The sequence below is a fragment of the Procambarus clarkii genome, chromosome 87, assembly GCF_040958095.1.
Source record: "Procambarus clarkii isolate CNS0578487 chromosome 87, FALCON_Pclarkii_2.0, whole genome shotgun sequence".
Taxonomy (NCBI): domain Eukaryota; kingdom Metazoa; phylum Arthropoda; class Malacostraca; order Decapoda; family Cambaridae; genus Procambarus; species Procambarus clarkii.
Genome location: NC_091236.1, coordinates 7,853,996 through 7,872,020, shown reverse-complemented (window position 1 = coordinate 7,872,020; position 18,025 = coordinate 7,853,996). Strand labels below are relative to the sequence as shown.

Sequence of the window (18,025 nt, the reverse complement as noted above, 5' to 3'; positions counted from 1 at the left end):
GAGAAGTTCTGGAATATGCAGCACCAGCCTGGAGCCTACATGTCATTGAACACACATCAGAGTAGTTAAAAGGTGGAATGCATTAGGCAGTGATATGATGGAGGCTGACTCCATACACAGTTTCAAGTGTAGATATGATAGAGCCCAATAGGCTCAGGAACCTGTACACCTGTTGAGAGGCGGGACCAAAGAGCCAGAGCTCAACCCCCGCAAGCACAACTAGGTGAGTACCTATCTCTATTTGCAGAGAGAGAAAGAAGAGAAATAAAGACAACCATAAAGTAGCTTTATCCGGGATATGATATATGAAAGAGCAGTATAGTGAACTACGGTGAGGCGGTGGGAATACCGGTAATCCGTGTTTACTGTAACGGATACCTTGGTAGGGTAATTATACGTGGTGACGGAGGCAGAGGCTGGGATTTTTGGTGAGAGTTTGGGATTTGGTGGGATTACTGCCTGGGAGGGGCGTGGGAGAGAGCACCAGAGGGCTGTGGGATAGATAAAGTTATTATAAGCAGAAGACACTATGATTATACAGTGTCTATTTTTCATCCTCAAAAAATATAGTTTTTGCCTCAAAAATTTTCCCTCAAATGCTCCATCTCTGTTATTCATTCACATTCATAAATTGTCCACATTTTCACGATATCACGGATATATGTGGTAACATTAAATTATACAAAGAATCTCTGTCGTTTTAAGGTCCCCCTTTTTTTTCTTCTCGAGTCCTTGGCATAGTTCGAAAATGATATAGCTCTTGGCTGAGTGGGGCGGGAGTGTAAGTGAAGCCTTGAGGAGTGGGTAGTGTGCATGGGTTTCCGCAGTGTGGGTGAGGCACGTCATGGTGGAGGTGGTGGGGTAGGGTGACCTTACAGGCTCAGGTAGGCTTTCATGGGGTATTTCCTGTATCGTGAACTCAGTCATTCACTCACTTACACCCTCTCTCTCTCTCTCTCTCTCTCTCTCTCTCTCTCTCTCTCTCTCTCTCTCTCTCTCTCTCTCTCTTCATCACTCGCCACCTGAGGCACTACGGGCGGGTGTCATCCTGACGCTGATCTCAACACCCCCATATCACACCCACTTACACCGCCCATACAACACTCAACACCCACCCACCCCCATTCATCCATCAACTCACCACTGCTCATACACGAGCCTGTACCGCCAGCCTACTCGTGTGTTCTTACCTAACGCAGTTACCAGAATACGGCTTTAGCGTTTGGGCTCCGTCTTTTCAGAAGTGTAATGTTTCCAGACCCTCTTGTTCCTCTATACTTCTCAGGCTCTGTAAGGAGTCGGCTCTGTCATAAACTCTTCAAGTTGAACTTGCTTCCCACACTCCTTCAGCCACTCCGACACCTGGGGTCAGATTCACGAAGCAGTTACGCAAGTACATATGAACGTGTACATCTTTCCTCAATCTTTGACGCCTTTGGTTACATTTATTAAAGAGTTTACAACCGTGAAAACTTCCCAATCAACTGTTGTTATTGTTATAAACAGCCTCCTGGTGCTTCGGAGCTCATTAACTGTTTAATAATTGTAAACAAAGCCGCCAAAGGTTGAGAAAAGATGTACAGGTTTGTAAGTGCTTGCGTAACTGCTTCGTGAACCTGGGCCCTGGAAACGTCTTAAATCTCCCCTAAAGATATATAATCTATCACTTGCATGCATGATCTCCGAGGCCAGCTGGTGTACCTGGGAGATACAACCAATTAGACTCTCAAGCAACAAGCAATTTACGTATATTTTAACGTCAGTATTTGCTGTATGTGTTGTGGACCCGACGGCCCTTCCTGTTAATGACAGGCTGACACTCACAGCAGTATGAACCACTCACAGGAGTATGAACTACTTACAGGAGTATAAACCACTCACAGGAGTATGAAGCATTCACAGGAGTATGAAGCATTCACAGGAGTATGAACCCCTCACAGCAGTATGAACCACTTACAGGAGTATGAACCACTCACAGGAGTATGAACCACTCACAGGAGTATGAACCACTCGTGCAATACGAAGCTCCTAACATATAGTGAGGATGGAACTTCTCCTCACATACAGTGAGAAAGGAATCTTTCCTCATTTCCTCACAAGAGTCACAGTGGTTCATCATTTTGGCTTCACCAACAAACAATACAATCTGTGTTCTCACTTGCCCTCTACTGTTATATTTCGTGAAGCAATTATATTTGCCAACACAAACAGTTTGATAACTCGAGAAAAATCATAACATTATGTTATGATTTTTCTCGAGTTATCAAATCGGGATATTACAGATACAAAACTATGTACTTAAACCGCCTGATACAATGTCAGAGGAGAATATACGTACATTCTCAGATAATGTTTACGGGCTCACCATAGCCCGTGCTACATGGACACTTCGTTCTGAGTAGCTAAATCTGAAACAACAAACAACATCTCAGATAAACTGATAAGATTCGTCGCGTGGTGACGCACACGACAAAAGACTTACGGAGAGGTGAAACGCCGCAGGCAACTCAATACGTCCAAAGGATACCTGATCAACCAGGCTGTGACTCGAACGCCTGAATGCGAGCAGCGGCGTCTAACAGTCTGGTTGACCAGACCACCATCCAGGAGGCCTGGTCAAAGACCGGAAGCGGGGACACTGAGCTTTGGAACCACCTCAAGGTAACTTCAAGGTAACCTCAAGTTAACTTCAAGGTAACTTCAAGGTAACTTCAAGGTAACCTCAAGGTAACCTCAAGGTAACTTCAAGGTAACCTCAAGGTAACTTCAAGGTAACCTCAAGGTAACTTCAAGGTAACTTCAAGGTAACCTCAAGGTAACTTCAAGGTAACCTCAAGGTAACTTCAAGATAACCTCAAGGTAACTTCAAGGTAACCTCAAGGTAACTCAAGGTAACTTCAAGGTAACTTCAAGGTAATTTCAAGGTAACTTCAAGGTAACCTCAAGGTAAGGTACAACAAGGCTAGTAGGCTGGGCATAAAGAGCTAAACATCACTTCCCCATAGTCCTTGACTGGTAAGTACTATTAGGGAAGCTCTGTTCTGCTAGGATTGTTAATACATGAGTCTACGTTACGCCCAACACTTAAGTACCTCCTTGAGGTTACCTTGAGGTGCTTCCGGGGCTTAGCGTCCCCGCGGCCCGGTCGTCGAACAGGCCTGGTTGCTGAACTAGTCAACCAGGCTGTTAGACGCGGCTGCACGCAGCCTGACGTATAAATCACAACCTGGTTGATCAGGTATCCTTTGGAGGTACTTATTCCATCACCATACCAAATTCTATCCACGGTGCAGCCTCCCTCTCTGCTCCAGGTCCTGTGAAAAGCTCTACCTGCAAACCTAATTATAAACCTGAAAACTAGCCAGGTGATAAATCCCTCATCACTGGTCAGGGATAAGAAGGATGTTGAAACATCCTTCTAACCCTATCCATCATTCCTCCACTCGTCTCCCTCTCTCAGACGGTAATCTTCCCAAGATGGTATCCTAATTGCAGCTTCCGAAGAATTCGTCTGATAATTCTCTCAACACTAATTCATAAATGATAAGATGGGGGCCCGCTGCGTTCCTCTCCATGAATCACTATCCTTCCCTGGCTGTAACTGCCTCATTACATCCGTGTAAGTGAGTGACCAGCAATTCATTTAGGTTCTCCCTGATGCCTAAGATGCAAATTATCATTCCAGAGTTGGAGGCCAATGGTCAAGGTCGGCTTGTGCTGTGGTGTACCACAACGATGATTGCCGTGACGTGTGTCTCCTCCCAGTATGATAACTGCCGGGGCAGGGCCCTTCCCAGTACGATAACTGCCGGGGCAGGGCCCTTCCCAGTACGATAACTGCCGGGGCAGGGCCCTTCCCAGTACGATAACTGCCAGAGCCTCTGTCTCCTCCCAGTACGATAACTGCCAGAGCCTCTGTCTCCTCCCAGTACGATAACTGTCAGAGCATCTGTCTCCTCCCAGTATAACTGCCAGAGCATCTGTCTCCTCCCAGTACGATAACTGCCGGAGCATCTGTCTCCCCCCCCCCGTACGATAACTGCCGGGATATCTATCTTCTCCCGGTACGATAACTAACCATGGCGGTCATCATTCATCATACACTACACTCATTAATCAACAATAAGCCTACTTTTTTAAATCCTCATATTCCCCGCCTTAATTCCTATAATTTTCTCCCACACTCGTCCATATAATCTTCACATTGTTGCACCGTTCATGTTCACTGGTAGAAGAGTCTCAGATGCCACCTACATTCCTCACGTGGTGGCCCAGATGATCCCACCAGACACTCCACACAAGAGCCTCATTTGCTCCTTCTGCAACTACTTCGCTCTCTTTATTGCAGAGCATGTGATGAAGTAATTATGTGTGTATGTATGTATATTATATATATATGTATATATAATTATTACTTAATTTATTTCTATTTATTCAGTTAGATCTTCGAGGATTAAACTTGGAACTGTAAATACGATGTCTTGACTCGTGTATGAGGATGTAAGGGAAGCGTTCATACAGAGAGAGAGAGAGAGAGAGAGAGAGAGAGAGAGAGAGAGAGAGAGAGAGAGAGAGAGAGAGAGAGAGAGAGAGAGAGAGAGAGAGAGAGAGAGACAGAGACAGAGAGACAGAGAGACAGAGAGAGAGACAAGGCCCTCTAGCAGACTCAGAACAACCTCCCTCCCTCCCTCTCTCCCTACCATGTTTCAACACACATTGTAAAGAGTGCGTCCATAACGCTTGTGCTTCCGGTAACCCTTCCCTGCTCTCTCCCTCCTTCCCCCTCCCTCAACCCTCTCTCTCAACCCCTCCCTATCCGCGTCCTGGTCTCTGTCTCACCTCAGACATAGCGCAAGCACTGTGCACACAACACACGCAGGCAATACGCACGCGCGCGTATAATGTGCTGTTCTTCAACACACACGAGCCTGACCTTTCACAGGACCTAAGGGACCTACACAAAACAGCGCTGGTGAACTCTTGACACAACATAAGCAGAATACATAATTCCGCCCCACTGTATCCACACTTATGCTGTATTTACCTGAGGGCCGCTAACACAAGTGGCCTCAACTAGGACAGGAAGCCGGCGGCTTGACAAAAGTCCCCCCCCCCATTTGCCAGGGAGGTATACATAACTCCCACCCACTGCATGTATATCCGCGCATGATTTATACTAACCTCATCCCACTATATCTCACCTAACGCGGTGTATAATACAAGACCCATCCACTGTATCTAAGGCCATACAGTACACCCACTGTATGGCCCTCCCACTGCGTTGTAATTGGTTAATCACAAAATAATCTAAAAATTCAAGTTTCAATAATCTCGATTAACACTCGATTTAAGTCCAATTTTAATTACGTGTTTTTTTTGCAGGGGGTATTCCTGCGATAACGTGAATGACATTATACAGTGAAGTATTATACAGTCATTATACAGTATACAGTGAAGACAACGAATTTCACGAGGATTACTGCGATAGCATAGAATGAGTTAGTGTCAAATTCTAAGCGCTCGTCAAAGCTCGTTTTCTGGTCGTCAAACCCGTATATATATCGTTAGGTTAGGCTGTAGAAGCTTAGGCTAGGCCGTGTTAGGTGCGGTTAAGTAACTTTAGGTACGTTGGCACCTAAGGCTGGCACTTAAGGTAGGTTATTGGCACATACTAGATTTTGTTCGGGTTGGATTGGTTTTACATTCCATTAAGGTACGGTCTTGGGTACAATGTAACTTGTACCTCATATAACCCATTATTTCCGTTACTGAACCACTGAAATTACAGCTGAATACTGAAAATTATGAACAACTGAAATATGCAGAGAACACGTCACAATACCAACCTTGAAACACGTAACCCAACCTCACACATCTGGCTTGAAAGTGGACGATGTTTCTGTCCCTCCTGGAGTTGTGGCTTGATATAACCCAGGACTGGCCGAAACATCGACAGTTTCATTTCTTTTCAAATGTGTGGGTTGGCTTATGAGTTATCTTGAGGTTATCTTGAGATGATTTCGGGCCTTTTTTAGTGTCCCGCGGCCCGGTCCTCGACCAGGCCTCCACCCACAGGCAGCAGCCCGTGACAGCTGACTAATACCCAGGTACCTATTTTACTGCTAGGTAACAGGGGCATAGGGTGAAAGAAACTCTGCCCATTATTTCTCGCCGGCGCCCAGGATCGAACCCAGGACCACAGAATCACAAGTCCAGAGTGCTGTCCGCTCGGCCGACCGGCTCCCAGTAGTTATAACTGAAACACTCTTAGTCATTATTCAAATGACAACGTAGGAACCGCCCTGACCCCACCAGTCACATGCATGTCATTTGTTTTGTACGTCGTCTCATCGCACACACACACACACGCCTACGAAAACAATTTCTTACGTCAGATAAAACGTACCAAACAACGACAGATTATTCCATGCAGGCAATCACAATAACAGACAAATAACAGTTCACAATTTTCACACACAGAGATCACACTAACGTGATGCATCAAATGAACAAATCCACAAGGGCCGTGACGAGGATTCGAACCTGCGTCCGGGAGCATCCCAGACACTGCCTTACAATTTTACCAACAAATAAACTAACCAAACTGGGCCAGCAGTGACAATTCAGTGACGTCACAACCAGCTAATTACATATCCACATGGTAGGAAAAACAACCTCTTTTTTTTCAAGAGCTAGTGTTACGAACCTTAAGAGTTAGATAACAATGAGAGGTGACTGGGCTCTTGTTGTAATCGACCTGATTACAGAAGGATTCCGGTTTGGCTTCAGGAGTCTCAGTAGGCTCCAGAAGGGTTATCTTGAGGTTATCTTGAGATGATTTCGGGGCTTTTAGTGTCCCCGCGGCCCGGTCCTCGACCAGGCCTCCACCCCCAGGAAGCAGCCCGTGACAGCTGACTAACACCCAGGTACCTATTTACTGCTAGGTAACAGGGGCATAGGGTGAAAGAAACTTTGCCCATTTGTTTCTGCCTCGTGCGGGAATCGAACCCGCGCCGCAGAATTACGAGTCCTGCGCGCTATCCACCAGGTTACGAGGGTATATATACATAATAGGCTCCGGATGGGTTGGTTGTGAATTGACATAAGCAGCTGTACACAACATGATCCAGTAAGTTTAGTAGAACTTCGGTTTCAACCCTTTTACCCTGTAGTAGCTCAGTCGATTAAGGCAGTGTCTGGGATGCTCCCGGACGCAGGTTCGAATCCTCGTCACGGCCCTTGTGGATTTGTTCGTGTGTGATGACCCAGAAGGTAAGGGGATTTATGAGGAGAAAGCACTAAGTCAAGATGACTATATAGCACTAAGAAGGGGATGTGAGCCGAGATATGAGAACACACTAAGAGCTAGAATATGAGGACACACTAAGAGCTAGGATATCAGGACACTCTAAGAGCTAGAATATCAGGACACACTAAGAGCTAGGATATCAAGACACACTAAGAGCTAGGATATCAAGACACTAAAAGCTAGGATATCAAGACACACTAAGAGCTAGGATATGAGGACACACTAAGAGCTAGGATATCAGGACACACTAAGAGCTAGAATATCAGGACACACTAAGAGCTAGAATATCAGGATACACTAAGAGCTAGGATATCAAGACACTAAGAGCTAGGATACGAGAACCGTGTCTACCCATTTGGAAAATCATCAGCAAACACTGGGAAGCCAAAGCCTAAGGAAAGCTACGAATGTGTGCAGTGTGTCACTCATGTGTTTATAGTCACATGCTTGAGCTAGACAACATTAATAACCCGACACAGTTCTTTGTATAATATGACCTGTTGAGCTCCCTGAATAATGTATGGGTGACATTGGTCCTCTGCAACCATGAACTACCAAATCACCATGAACCAGTGTACTAAACTACCAAAACATACCAACGTAACATTGACAAAATAACTACAAAAATTAATCACTTTATATAAAAGTCAATACGAATTTGGGACACTTTACCTTCGTCAAGATTTCTGCGTCTCAGCGCCTGGGGGAGCGAATCATTAACCAATTTATCTGGAAAAGAGATGCATAATTAGATGTGAGATTGTTGGATTGTGACAAGCATAAACTAGACAATATGTGAATGAGTTTGGGTGGATAAAGGAGCTACCTCGTATGGGCCAATAGGGGCTGCCTCGTATGGACCAATAGGAGCTGCCTCGTATGGGCCAATAGGAGCTGCCTCGTATGGGCCAATAGGAGCTGCCTCGTATGGACCAATAGGCTTTCTATGATTTATTTTACTATGATCTTTTGTTGATACAATTCTCTCCCATATTTTCCAAAGTGAGAGGACGAAGGGAGAGAGGGAAGTGCAATGGCAGCTGGGATGGTGGGTTGGAGGGATTTAGGGGACAACCTGACGGGATTTGGGGGATTACAACCGGGAATGAGTATAACTTAGCAGAATGTACATAACATATGCGGTGTATTCCACCGTGTGTGTGTGTGTTTACTAGTTGTGTTTTTACGGGGGTTGAGCTTTGCTCTTTCGGCCCGCCTCTCAACTGTCAATCAACTGTTTACTAACTACTTTTTTTTTTCCCACACCACACACACACACACCCCAGGAAGCAGCTCGTGACAGCTGACTAACTCCCAGGTACCTATTTACTGCTAGGTAACAGGGGCACTTAGGGTGAAAGAAACTTTGCCCATTTGTTTCTGCCTCGTGCGGGAATCGAACCCGCGCCACAGAATTTCGAGTCCTGCGCGCTATCCACCAGGCTACGAGGCCCCCATGTGTGTGTGTGTGTGTGTGTGTGTGTGTGTGTATCCTGTATACGTTTCTATCTGTATATCTGTGTATGTTTATTTTTGTGAGTATTTATTAAAGTCTGATTCTGAGTGCCGAAGTTTGCTTCACCCCTCTGTCTGTCTGTCTGTCTGTCTGTCTGTCTGTCTGTCTGTCTGTCTGTCTGTCTGTCTGTCTAAGAGTAATCCTTCACATTACGAACGAGCAGCTCAGCTCCAAAAGAAGTTTTGCATCATATGGTGAGATTACTCATCATTATAGAAATACATAGTCCAGTATTATATATTTTTTTTTACCTTTCGGTGGAGATGATTAAGCTGTATTTTAATTACTAATTACTCCTGAGTAGACTGGTATACAGTCAGTGACTGATATAACTCTAAGAGTAGACTGGTATACAGTCAGTGACCGATATAACACTCTTGGCGTCGGAACATCAAGGCCATTGTTTGTAAAAACATTTCAACATTAAATTTATGGTATAATTTTACTCAAACGTTTCTAGCGAAGTATGTTGATGTCATGTGTCCGTGGAAGAGAATATCTTATGAAGGCTTGAGTGTTAACTGAAGACAGTCCCTCGCTTCTTCACCCGCTTGCAACTCCCTCTCCTCAGACACCCGCGGCTCTTGTGCAACTGGCACTTTGTTCTCCTGGTGATGAAAATACTCCGGCTCACCGATAGACAGACTACTCACAGATAGACGGAACCCCTCATAACAGGGAGTCATACATACATACAAATATACATATATATACATATATACATACATGCTCATGAGAGCCCAAATGAAGCCTTCAGGGAACCAGCTTGTATATGAGGAGCTGTAACAAGTTGTCAGTGTGTGAAGACTCACGCAGTGGTTTCATATAGCACTTGGAGCCTTGGTCGACACCATTACGGTGTTATAGGAGCCTTGGTCGACACCACTACGGTGCTATAGGAGCCTCGCTTGTCACCACTACGGTGCTATAGGAGCCTTGGTCGACACCATTACGGTGCTATAGGAGCCTTGGTCGACACCATTACGGTGCTATAGGAGCCTTGGTCGACACCACTACGGTGCTATAGGAGCCTTTCTCGTCACCACTACGGTGGTATAGTCACTACCATCACACTTACGGTGATGACTACGTCATTCTCTGGGTCGTCACAACACTGTAGAACTCTTCTTCACTCTCAAGCCCATAAATATAGTCAACCGCTAGTTTGTCACACTCTTGCTCAAGCAATGTGATGTAACTTAGCAAGCACATAAGCTCCTTCACGTTGTCGAACTTCACGGAAAAACTTTCTTTAACTATTCTCGCTAGCGACCTTCTCCGGCGTAGCGGTTCTCGCTAGCGACCTTCTCCGGCGTAGCGGTTCTCGCTAGCGACCTTCTCTAGCGTAGCGGTTCTCGCTAGCGACCTTCTCTAGCGTAGCGGTTCTCGCTAGAGACCTTCTCCACCGTAGCGGTTCTCGCTAGCGACCTTCTCCACCGTAGCGGTTCTCGCTAGCGACCTTCTCTAGCGTAGCGGTTCTCGCTAGTGACCTTCTCCAGCGTAGCGGTTCTCGCTAGCGACCTTCTCTAGCGTAGCGGTTCTCGCTAGTGACCTTCTCCAGCGTAGCGGTTCTCGCTAGCGACCTTCTCCGGCGTAGCGGTTCTCGCTAGCGACCTTCTCCGGCGTAGCGGTTCTCGCTAGCGACCTTCTCTAGCGTAGCGGTTCTCGCTAGCGACCTTCTCCGGCGTAGCGTTCTCGCTAGCGACCTTCCTCTAGCAGTAGTCTCCAGGGCGCTGAAGGGGACGCCGTGCCAGAACACCCTCCAACGCCCAAGGCTCAATTTAGTTATAAAACTATCGGGAATGACGATCTTACCGTCAGCGTGGTTTAGCTCACTAATGGACGGAACTAAACTTCCCCTCAAGGTGACATTTGTTGCCGGAGGCGACGAAAGGTTGAGTGCCTTAATGACCTTACCTTGAGGTGCTTCCGGGGCTTAGCGTCCCCGCGGCCCGGTCGTCGACCAGGCCTCCTCAATGAGGGGGGGATGACCCCCTCTTCCTCCTCTTTCTCTTTCTCTTCCTCTTCCTCCAGATATATCCAGCCCGGAGGAGTTTCAGGTGTGGAGGATTTGGGAGGTGTGGAATGTCAGGTGTGGAGGAACCTGGGGAAGCAAGTAGCGAGGATGCAGCCAGCTGCCCACAAGTGGCTAGAGGATCAACTTGGAGCATTCTAAAAGATCTCGAGATCCTGTGATGAGCACCGCCCCCTCCCCACAACCCCCCCCACAACCCCCCCCCACAACCCCCCCACAACCCCACACAACCCCACCCCCCACAACCCCACACAACCCCACCCCCCCACAACCCCACACAACCCCACCCCCCCACAACCCCACACAACCCCACCCCCCCACAACCCCACACAACCCCACCCCCCCATAACCCTACAACCCGACTAACAACTCCTACAATATTTCCCATTTCTAAACGTCCCTTTCACCTGTACCTCTCCATCTTCATTGTTCCCACAATATAAAATGAAACTGTTCCTAGTGCCTCACGTTCCTAGTGCCTCATGCTCCGAGTGCCTCACGCCAGTCGTTGAAAATCATCTGACTGGATTGGACTCTGAAGTGAATAGAGTCCTGTAGGCAGTAGGATCACCACACCACCATTCCAACCACTACCACCATCACCACCACCACCATACCAACCACTACCACCATCACCACACCACCATACCAACCACTACCACCACAAAATACACCTGGGACTCGGAGCACAAATCTGCTGTACACTCTGGCCCGGCCATAAGTACTCGCATCCTGCTTACCGTCAACACATAAGTGCCTGTAATCTGCAGAACACAAGCACAAGCAGACAGACAGGCAGGCAGAGCAGACAGGCAGGCAGGCAGGCAGAGCAGGCAGACAGGCAGGCAGACAGGCTACCTTGAGGTGCTTCCGGGGCTTAGTGTCCCCGCGGCCCGGTCGTCGACCAGGCCTCCTGGTCGCTGGACTGATCAACCAGGCTGTTAGACGCGGCTGCTCGCAGCCTGACGTATGAGTCACAGCCGGGTTGATCAGGTATCCTTTGGAGGTGCTTATCCAGTTCTCTCTTGAACACTGTGAGGGGTTTGCCAGTTATGCCCCTTATGTGTAGTGGAAGCGTGTTGAACAGTCTCGGGCCTCTGATGTTGATAGAGTTCTCTCTCAGAGTACCTATTGCACCTCTGCTTTTCAACGGGGGTATTCTGCACATCCTGCCATGTCTTCTGGTCTCATGTGGTGTTATTTCTGTGTGCAGGTTTGGGACCAGCCCCTCAATTATTTTCCACGTGTAAATTATTATGTATCTCTCCCGCCTGCGCTCAAGGGAGTACAGATTTAGGCTCTTTAGTCGGTCCCAGTAATTTAGATGTTTTACTGAGTGGATTCTAGCAGTAAAGGATCTCTGCACGCTCTCTAGGTCAGCAATTTCTCCAGCTTTGAAAGGGGCTGTCAGGCAGACAGGCAGACAGGCAGGCAGACAGGCAGGCAGACAGGCAGACAGGCAGGCAGACAGGCAGGCAGACAGGCAGGCAGACAGGCAGGCAGGCAGAGCAGACAGGCAAGCAGGCAGAGCAGACCGACGCATTAGTTGTGCCTAGTTATGAACATGTTGTATCCCCACTAGTTACCGTCGGTGTTTGGCACTAAAGTGGTGACCCAAGCACACAGTATCAGCAGAGGCAGGCGAGGAGTCACAATAACGTGGCTGAAGTATGTTGACCAGACCACACACTAGAAGGTGAAGGGACGACGACGCTTCGGTCCGTCCTGGACCATTCTCAAGTCGATACGATACGACTCATCGACATGAGAATGGCCCAGGACGGACCGAAACGTCGTCGTCCCTTCACTTTCTAGTGTGTGGTGTGGTCAGTATCAGTAGATCACTTGAGGCCAGGCGTCTCCTCACACCTACTTCAGTACTCACACTCCCACAAAACTCTCTCCAACAACAACAACTCTGTCTACCACAACAGTCACTTTCCTCGACACTTTCCACAACAGTCACTTTCCTCGACACTTTCCACAACAGTCACTTTCCTCGACACTTTCCACAATAGTCATTTTCCTCGACACTTTCCACAACAGTCACTAACACAACTTGTCTATCATAACACAGCCAATTGCCAAATTGGCTGTCAATCACTTGCCATGCTCAAGAAACAGGTCACAAGGGCGTTTTATTATCTTTAAATATGGATGTTGAACTGCCCCGATGCATCAACTTGTTATCCAAAAACGTAAAACTTCATGAGCATTTGAACAAATCCACAAGGGCCGTGACGAGGATTCGAACCTGCGTCCGAGAGCATCCCAGACGCTGCCTTAATCGACTGAGCTACGACTTGGTCAAAATTCATTTGATGCATCACGCAATTGTGATTTATGTGTGTTCATGAGCATTTCACTAGTAATTTATCAAATGCTCTTGAGGACAGAAGAAAATGTATATATGCTGGTTAGCATTGTAAATGTGTGGCCACGTTTGTGGTAGAAAATAATAATAATAATAATAAAATACTCGTGTAACATCAAATATAACATCTTTAATATATTATCTCCATATTTTGTTTACGCCAATTCACTTTTACATTATAAACAAATATATATTCATATTCTCCTCACTACAGCATTACTGTAAATCTTGATTTGTAGGTTTGCCTATTCTGACTGAAGTTAATTATACGATGAATATAGATACTCAACGTGTTTGGTTTCGGCTATAAATATGTTCTTCTCTCCAGGGGACGAGGAGTGATACGTGCCAGGCAGGTCCAGGGTCGTCCTGCTCCAGACTAACAACTTGGTAGTTACTCCAGTGAAGTCGTTATATAGACACACAGGGCAGGTCGTTAAAGCGACGGCCCTCACCCCCATGACGCGTTCATCAATGTTTACGTATTGTGCATTTAAAATAGTTTGTTCTCGTATATAAATTAATATCCTGTGTTGTGCACGAGACAACAGGCACTCTTGAGGGGTGGCCACTGGCGGCACTGAGGGGCCACTGGCGGCACTGAGGGGCCCCAGGGGCACTGAGTTCCCCGGTTCTTACAGTACCTGCAGCAGCGATACTCTGGGGACCGTCTCTAAGGTTCTAAGGACGCTCCGTACCTCTTCTGCATCTTCTTCTGCCCCCGGCCTCTTCTGCCACCGGCCTCTTCTGCCACCGTCCTCTTCTGCCACCGGCCTCTTCTGCCACCGGCCTCTTCTGCCACCGTCCTCTTCTGCCACCGGCCTCTTCTGCCACCGTCCTCTTCTGCCACCGGCCTCTTCTGCCACCGGCCTCTTCTGCCACCGGCCTCTTCTGCCACCGGCCTCTTCTGCCACCGGCCTCTTCTGCCACCGGCCTCTTCTGCCACCGGCCTCTTCTGCCAGGATTCAGCGTGGTATACACTTATTCACTAGCAAATAAACAGTATATCTATGCACCCTTAACACACAGACGCCGGTCCCGTGTGGCTGGGAACTCCGCACTTCTCGTTTTAAGTTCGTTGCTGACTCTCGTTGGCCAAGACTAATTATGTTCTGTTTCTCAGAACAATCCAATTCCTTAGCTCCTTGACTGTATATTTTAAAACGAGAAAGCTAATCGAAAAAAATACTGAATAAATTAAAGTTCCATTTGTAACAAAAATAAATATATTTTTCTCCATGAATGCCAGTCATCAGAGCCTGTGGTGCCACCAGGCGTCACTTCTGAGAACCAGCAGAGCTTACAGTGCCACCACGATAGCACCAGTAACAGTGAAAGACACAGTGCCAGCAGAGCTTACAGTGCCACCACGATAGCACCAGTAACAGTGAAAGATACAGTGCCAGCAGAGCTTACAGTGCCACCACGATAGCACCAGTAACAGTGAAAGACACAGTGCCAGCAGAGCTTACAGTGCCACGACGATAGTACCAGTAACAGTGAAAGACACAGTGCCAGCAGAGCTTACAGTGCCACCACGATAGCACCAGTAACAGTGAAAGACACAGTGCCAGCAGAGCTTACAGTGCCACCACGATAGTACCAGTAACAGTGAAAGACACAGTGCCAGCAGAGCTTACAGTGCCACGACGATAGCACCAGTAACAGTGAAAGACACAGTGCCAGCAGAGCTTACAGTGCCACCACGATAGCACCAGTAACAGTGAAAGATACAGTGCCAGCAGAGCTTACAGTGCCACCACGATAGCACCAGTAACAGTGAAAGACACAGTGCCAGCAGAGCTTACAGTGCCACCACGATAGCACCAGTAACAGTGAAAGACACAGTGCCAGCAGAGCTTACAGTGCCACCACGATAGCACCAGTAACAGTGAAAGACAGTGCCAGCAGAGCTTACAGTGCCACCACGATAGCACCAGTAACAGTGAAAGACAGTGCCAGCAGAGCTTACAGTGCCACCACGATAGTACCAGTAACAGTGAAAGGCACAGTGCCAGCAGAGGTTACAGTGCCACCACGATAGCACCAGTAACAGTGCCAGCAGAGCTTACAGTGCCACCACGATAGCACCAGTAACAGTGAAAGACACAGTGCCAGCAGAGCTTACAGTGCCACCACGATAGCACCAGTAACAGTGAAAGACACAGTGCCAGCAGAGCTTACAGTGCCACCACGATAGCACCAGTAACAGTGAAAGACACAGTGCCAGCAGAACTTACAGTGCCACCACGATAGCACCAGTAACAGTGAAAGACACAGTGCCAGCAGAACTTACAGTGCCACGACGATAGCACCAGTAACAGTGAAAGACACAGTGCCAGCAGAACTTACAGTGCCACGACGATAGCACCAGTAACAGTGAAAGACACAGTGCCAGCAGAACCAGTGCTTGAGGTAATACACACATATTCTTCAACACGAACCAACATTTTCGCGGGAAGGCGATGACTGAGCGTGAGGCAGGAGCCATCTGGCGTCACTCCACAGAGAGGCGCCCCCTATCTTTTACGACGGTGCGGAAGGGTCGTTCAGCTTCCTTACGCCCCCCTGGCAGCGCCTCCCACTAACGCCTTACAACCTCCTGCTGCCTCTGGTCGCTGATAATCCCGTAACCTTCAACTGGGCCCCCGGGGTGTTTGGTGCTTACAAAACTGGAATTGCTTCTCCATGGTTCGACATATTTATGCATTCAATATATCAACTGCGCATCTGGTATGGCCACGCATCAAGCACAATACAATATCTACGCATTCACTACAACAACTACGCTTCCATTGGAACTACGCATTCAGTGCCACAGTTACGCATTCAGTGCCACAGCTACGCATTCAGTGCCACAGCTACGCATTCAGTGCCACAGCTACGCATTCAGTGCCACAGCTACGCATTCAGTGCCACAGTTACGCATTCAGTGCCACAGCTACGCATTCAGTGCCACAGCTACGCATTCAGTGCCACAGCTACGCATTCAGTGCCACAGCTACGCATTCAGTGCCACAGTTACGCATTCAGTGCCACAGCTACGCATTCAGTGCCACAGCTACGCATTCAGTGCCACAGCTACGCATTCAGTGCCACAACTACTCATTCAGTGCCACAGCTACGCATTCAGTGCCACAACTACTCATTCAGTGCCACAACTACTCATTCAGTGCCACAACTACTCATTCAGTGCCACAGCTACGCATTCAGTGCCACAGCTACGCATTCAGTGCCACAGCTACGCATTCAGTGCCACAGCTACGCATTCAGTGCCACAGCTACGCATTCAGTGCCACAGCTACGCATTCAGTGCCACAGCTACGCATTCAGTGCCACAGCTACTCATTCAGTGCCACAGCTACTCAGTACGCCAACTACGCACCAAGTTCATGAGTTAAGACACATATTCCCTCTCAAAACGTGCACGAACCACGAGTGAACGTACGAACCAAAGACACGTACAAAACATCCAAACGTGTACGCCTCAAGTGGTCAGAACTACGAGTATAAGTGCCACCAGTTTCACCATTAAGTTTTACGGGCTATTCATGCCCGTGCCACCTCTTGGGTGGCTTAATCTTTATCAATCAATCCATTACGTTGACGTTAACTTCGGATGTCAGCGTCCGTGCCAGAGTCCTAAGCCTAACGATGACATCAGCGCTACAAAGTTGCCAAAAACAGTGCCGCTAATGATGCATCTTTCTCGGGACTTCGAACTCTACCAGTGTTACCAACGTCGAGGTGCCACGGAGTTCAACAGGCCGTCGTTTGTGAGATCAAACTTGTGCCTACCTTGTGATGGTCACGGGAGTCGATGTTCCCGCGGCCCGGTCTCTGTTCCAGGCCTTCGGCTTGGTGGTCTGGTCAAGCAGGCTGTTAGACGTCGCTGCTCGCATTCTGACGTATATATCCCGCCCCGGTCGGTCGCGTGTCCTTTGGGAATATTTGAATGTTTTCTGAACACTTTGAGAGCTTCCATGAACGATTTTAAGGATATCAGTGAACACTCAGGATATATGGAGAACAATTTATGGATATCAGTGAACACTCAGGATATCTGGAGGACAATTTAAGGATATCAGTGAACACTCAGGATATCTGGAGGACAATTTAAGGATATCAGTGAACACTCAGGACGCCTGGAGGACAATTTAAGGATTCCTTATTGGTTAAAAATTTTAAGAGACTGACAAATTTTTTAATGAACGTCTTTTGACTTTTCGAAGTACGGAAATTGTTGTGTAAATACTTGACTGAATTAACTGTCGAACTCTCAGTTGTTGAAGTGACTGTTGAACCGCCAGGAAGCCAGTCAGAATAAGAGTCCTTCACTGTCAATGCCACAAAGCCCTGTCCCCTCAGGTTTAGCTCTTCAAATTCTATTATACCTAAATTTGATAATCTAACCCAAAGATTAGTTTAAGACCTCGTTATGATCTTGCTAATGACCTTGTTAATACGGAATTAATTGCTATTTTTGTATCAGTAAATCAGTCTGTTTATAGAGCGGTACAACCTTGTTGCTTGGGCCGCTCCAAGCAACAGCCTGGTGGACCAAACTCTCACAAGTCAAGCCTGGCCTCGGGCCGGGCTTGGGGAGTAGAAGAACTCCCAGAACCCCATCAACCAGGTATCAACCAGGTATCAACCTGAAACTAACACAGAAACAATGAATAACTTTAAAATTGTCATCCACACTTAAGTGGAAATAATCACTTCATTCACCTGGGCTGTAGGAGTCTCGAACCCTGAACACTTTCCCTATTAAGACTACTCATAGCCCGG

At 47.5% G+C, this 18,025-nt stretch overlaps 1 protein-coding gene across 1 annotated transcript in view; it reads right to left on the bottom strand.

The window, feature by feature from the left end:
• Positions 1–18,025, bottom strand: part of LOC123747075 (vitellogenin receptor) — a 222,334-nt gene that overhangs the window by 146,829 nt on the left and 57,480 nt on the right. The window contains exon 2 of the mRNA XM_045729073.2: positions 7,982–8,038. The gene's annotated coding sequence lies outside the window, so the exon portion shown is untranslated. The remainder of the gene's footprint in view (positions 1–7,981; positions 8,039–18,025) is intronic.